We start from the raw sequence: 5,743 nt of genomic DNA, 5'->3' as shown, positions 1-5,743 counted from the left end.
CCAGCTGCTGCCACATCCCCCCCCCCCAGCCGGCTGGCGGGCAGAGCCAGCACTGGGCCACAGCTGTCCCAGCGGGGCTGGTGGGGTAGTGTCTGTCTGTCCGTCTGTCTGCAGTGGGCAGCAACTCGCCTCCCAGCTGGGGGGTGGTTTCTTTGGTTTTGTGCGTTGTTTTTGTGAGGGCAGGTTCTGTTTCCTCCCGTAAGAAAAGCCTCTCCTGAGAGGTGGTTTTGTAAAGAGAGGAAGAGCTTTTGCCAAGGTTTGGCTTTTGTACTTCCGGAAACAGCAATCGGTGTGTTGTAACGCCCGGCTACAGCGGTGGGTGAGTGCCTGGGCCGGCACCGCTGTAATGAGGCGAGCCTGAAGCCACGCTGCTTGCGCATCCTTTCTGCTCAGCTCAGACAGCTCAGTACCTGGCCTTCGAGAAAGACAGAGAATCATAAAATCATAGATTCATCTAGGTTGGAAGGGACCTTTAAGATCATCGGGTCCAACCATCAACCTAACACTGCCAAAACCACTACTAAACCATGTCCCTAAGCACCACGTCTTTTAAATACCTCCAGGGATGGTGATGCAACCACTTTCCCTGGGCTTAACAACCTTTTCAGTGAAGAAATTTTTCCTAATATCCAATCTAAACCTCCCCTGGCACAACTTGAGGCCGTTTTCTCTTGTCCTATTGCTTTTTACTTGGGAGAAAAGACCAACCCCCACCTCGCTACAACCTCCTGTCCTGGTTTGAGCGACACAGGACTAATTTCTCTTCTGATGCTTGGGAGGATGGCACTTCTAGAAGATTAGTGTCTTAATGTGTGAAAATATTTACTTTGTAACCAGCTATGGTGTGTGGGTTTCAAGGTCTCAGTGTTTCTGAGCTCTCCAGGTGCAGGGATGAGGAGGAACGAGACCCGGACACTTGACCCAAGCTAGCCAACAGGGTAATTTCATACCATGAACATCACATTCACTATAAATTAGGAAGTTTGCTGTGAAGTTCTCTCTCCCTTTAGTTGTCATCCATCATAATGGGCACAAGTTGGAACACAGGAAGTTCCGTTCCAAAACACAGAAAAACTTCTTTACAGTTCGGGCGACAGAGCACTGGCACAGGCTGCCCAGGGAGGTTGTGGAGTCCCCTTCTCTGGAGATTTTCAAGACCCGCCTGGATGCAGTCCTGAGTAACGTGCTCTGGGCAATCCTGCTTTAGCAGGGGAGTTGGACTAGGTGATCTCTAGAGGTCCCTTCCAACTCCGAAAATTCTGTGATTCTGTGATTCTGTGATCCTGAGAACTTCATGCCCCGGTGCTGGACACCCAAGGCCTTCCCTTCCTCCTGAAGCCATAGCGCTTGCAGTGTCCAACATTTGCTGTCCACTGCTGGGAGTGCACAGCTTCCTACTGATGGAATTGGCTGAGTATAATCTTTGCATATTCTGTATTGGTATCAGGATCAATATTGGTTCTTTAGTGCTATTAATGTTAATTACCTAATCCTACTCTATTAAATCTGTTTATACTTCAGCTCCTGGGTTTCCTTGTTTTTCCTGATTCCCTTTCCCGGGTGGGGAGGGGTCATCAGGTGACAGAATGATGGTCTGAATGACAATGGATTGTTACGGGTTTCTCAAACCATAACACCTCCTTTCAGGTAGTTGTAGAGAGCAATAGGCTGAGGTCTCCCCTGAGTCTCCTTTTCTCCAGGCTAAACAACCCCAGTTCCTTCAGCCGCTCCTCATAACACTTGTGCTCTTGACCCCTCACCAGCTTTGTTGCCCTTCTCTGGACACACTCCAACACCTCAATGTGCTGAAGGGTTCTTTTCCCTTCCCAGGGAGGAAAGCCTGAAGCAATAGTCTCTCAAAATAGTGCTGGTAGTTTGTTATTCATAGACAGAAGGAAAAATTTATTCATGGAAAGGGTTTTCAAGCATTGGAACAGGCTGCCCAGGGAAGTGGTTGAGTCATCATCCCTGGAGGTATTTAAAAGATGTATAGACATGGTGCTTAGGGACATGGGTTAGTGGTAACTTGGCAGTGCTAGGTTAACGGTTGGACTTGATCATCTTAGAGGTCTGATCCAACTAAAATGATTATATTCTATGATGCTCTTGCAGCTTCTGAGAATATGGGGAAAACTTTGTGACACCACCTGACTGAAAGCCCGTAGCAGGGCTGCTGAACTGATGGGCTCCAGGCTGGATCTCCACCCAGCCTGAGGGGCAAGGCAGTAAATGGATATGTGTCACAGATGAAATATGTGACATGGTTACGATTTAGCAGCAGTTCAAGATTTAGTAATGGTTTGAGATGGATCAAAAGGTTGAATTTTAGTAGCACTTAATCATTAACCAATTTAAGGACTAACAAGGTGATTCAGTAGAATATGTTATAATTAAAACAGCAACTTAATTACAGATTCAAGAACGACAAGATTCACACTAACTTACTACACGGTATCCTGAATCAAAATATTTACATGTACATATGTATAAACACAAAACATACAAACACACACCGTCCAAGGAGTCACACACCACCCAAGACTTTAACTGCTAGGACTGGAGTCCCTTGGCAGCAGATGACTTCAGTGGGCCAACGAGTGCCTCTTTTGACTCCTCACACACACACAGAGAAATACCTGGATCCAGTGAAATGTATATACACCCACACTCATAAAGGCAAGTGCATTTATTCAAACACATAAATAGGTAGAGAGGTGGATGGAAGAGGCTAGACCATAGTTAAAATTTCCCCCTTCTCAAATTTAGAGTAAATACTCACAATGCATTGGCATTCCTCAAGGGGCGATAATTGAGCCTTAAGAAGTTTGAGTTTGGCCTGGCCCTTCCTTGGCTTTGTCAACAGATGGTCTTTAAACTACCAGAGAGGTGTCCCAACTCGGGGGAGATACTGGTCACAGCCTACTGCAAACCATGAGAGCTCAAAGGGTCTCGCTTAGAACCACTATTTAGAGTGGTTTTTTTCATAGTCCAAGATAATTGACTTTTGTAAGGTACTTTTCTATTTCATCCCAGCTCGGGCAAGGAAATATCCTGGTATTTTCCACCAGTTGTGCAAGCCCAGAACATTGCTAGAGTTTGAAGTTCTGATATCATCCCCCTTTGGGCCACGATCCAGGTAACAGGCGTAACAAGGCTGTCAGGAGGTGATCAACTGCCATTAACGTTCCCAAGCGATAGAAGAAGGAGGAGCCAGGTGTGTTACGAGGGTTAAAAGGATGTCTTCAGGTTCTGCTTCACTGCCTTTCACAATTCACACCTGACTTATGTTAGGCTGTTATGTAGCTCAGGGGGGAGGGGATTGTGCCAAGCCCTGAGTGGCCTGGGAGAGGAGTTGTACCACCAGAATGTGGTGTGGGTGAGGAAGAAGCTGCTTCCCAGGCATAGCAGCAAGGTAAGTGCATAGATGATGAAATAAGGGCTTTTAGCCCCTTTTAAATTTACTGAAAGAGTTGTTAAAGGGTGGGGCTTTTTTGAGGAATGTTATTTTAAGTCAATTTTTCTCTCTTCTTTATGATGTATGATGAAGGTTTGAGAGCTCTGGGGTGGCTTAACGTTTTCTTGGTTGTTTTGTTTTTATAAAACTGAAGGTATAACCAGACAGTCTGTGTTTCACAGTAAGGTGTCTTGAGATAATGAACTTAAGTCATTCCTACTGTGAGGGCTCACATCTTGGGTGGAAGTGCTAGGTGTAATAAAATCTTTAAGAATGTTTTCTCTTCCCCAAATCAGTTTTGCATTGTGGTTCAATGAACTACTGAGTGAGGGTCAACTGATGTTCAGTTTTCAGCACTCTGCCTAAAGGAATGCAATAGTTTCATCATCTCTCCTGTCATCATCACACTTCTGAGTGCTGGTAAAAGCTGAGCTTTGAATAAAAAGGAAAAAAAAGTTCCTAATTAAGCATAAAAATAAATTAGCACGGAAGCTATTAGCTTCTTGGCAATTAGCACAGAGGAGAGCAAATTGTAGTAATCTGTAGTGGGTTTTTTGGTTGTTTTTTGGTTGTTTTTTTTTCAGTGTTCACTTGGCTGCCTGAGTTTCACCCATCAGTGTAGTGCCAAGAGCCCATCAGGTAAGTCACATAGGGAGGGGAGGCGAAATGATCGGCAGCGTTTTCTATGCCAGAGCAGTTGCTGAACAGCAAAACCCGAGTGGGAGCAACGCTAAGCGACAAAAGCCTCAATGCTTTAAATTAAAAACTAACAGAGGCTATTTACGACCAGAACAGAAGGCAGGAGCAGATGAAAGCAGAGTTCTCAAGGAGAGGCGCTAGGTGCGTGGAGCACCCGATAACAATTAACAGGGGGGAAAAAAGTTATTAGGCGTTCACGAGCGGCTGGATAGGAGCCCGGAGTGGGGGAGACGCGCAGCACTGGGGCGCCCCCCACCCCCGGGAGGCAGAAACACGCGTGTCCGGGGGAGCGGGGCCGAGCGGCTCCTGGGGCTGCCGGCGGGGACGGAGCGGTGGCTCTGGTCCCGCGGGGGCGGCGCTGACAGCGGGGCCGCATCGCTCCCGTCCCGTCCCGGGAGCGTCGCGCAGGGCCGGTGGCAGGGCTGGGAGCGGGGACGTGAGTGGTGGGCGGGTGCAGCCCCCTGGGAGTTGCGGGGTGGTGAAAACCCTTCAAAGTGGGACTGCGGCGGGGCCGGCCGGGCCCGGTGAGGCGGCGGTGCTGTCCCGGGGCGGTGGGGTCGGGTCTGGTCTGCGCTCTTCCTCTTGGCTGGACCAGTATGGAAAGTCACTGGGATGGCAGCCGCCCTGCAGCGTGTCCTTTGGTTGTGGGTAGCTACCAGTTTTGTTGCGGGAAGCAGATAATAGCGCTCAGTAAGAAGCTTTGGCTTTACTGTTGTTGTTGTTGTTGTTTAATTAATTGTTAAAACACAATCCATATAGTAATTATGGTTATGCTCTTCAAAAACATTTTTATTTACTTACTGCCTAGTACCTGAAGGTATAAACAGAGATCCAGCCATTTTAATGGATGCTTACATGATACAGTCCTCCCTTTTTTCCCCGTGGCAACCACTATTTTAACTTCTCGCGTAATTCCTGACAGCAAGCTAAACCCATCTCTCCTTTCTCTCCCCCCTTACCCCTGCAGGACAGAGTTTCAAAGCAAAGAGAAAAAGAGTAAACAGTTGAGTAAATGTTTCTGGGAGGCTGCTGTGCGGGATTATATGTCATCAGGATTTATGTGAAGTGCTGAACTTGATCTTGAGAGTGAATTTCATGACTCTCAACCACATGGGCTGTCTTGCACATTAACGTGCCTTTTCCACATCAGCTTGCAATGACTGAAATCTCTTGTCAGGAGAGACACAAACACTCTGTACAAACATCATTAAAAAGGAACGCTTTGATGCCCTGGTGTTAAGTGCTTGTTATGAAGATATTTTGTACTGGTCACCGTATTCAGCCATTCGTTCCATGGAGAATTAATTTTTTCTGTCCATAGGTAGTCACTGAGATGCTTTTAACTCTGAGGAAAATGATTGCAGGCTTTATGCAGATCGTCTTAGGGTAGAAATGATTTGGCTTGGAAGATGTATCTGGAGGTTAATACACAACATGCCATTAGTAAGTTATTCATTTAAGTTACAAATAGAAGAAAAATACTAATCCACCACTTCAATCTCTTGGCTTCCTAATTTTTCCCACTGAGCTGACAATAAGCTTCTGTCAAAATGGGGAATAGTCTGACCCAGATAGTGTTAGGGTTCACCA

This window comes from Charadrius vociferus, unplaced genomic scaffold, assembly GCF_000708025.1.
Source record: "Charadrius vociferus isolate BGI_N301 unplaced genomic scaffold, ASM70802v2 scaffold68, whole genome shotgun sequence".
NCBI lineage: Eukaryota > Metazoa > Chordata > Aves > Charadriiformes > Charadriidae > Charadrius > Charadrius vociferus.
Note: the sequence above shows the minus strand (reverse complement) of the source record.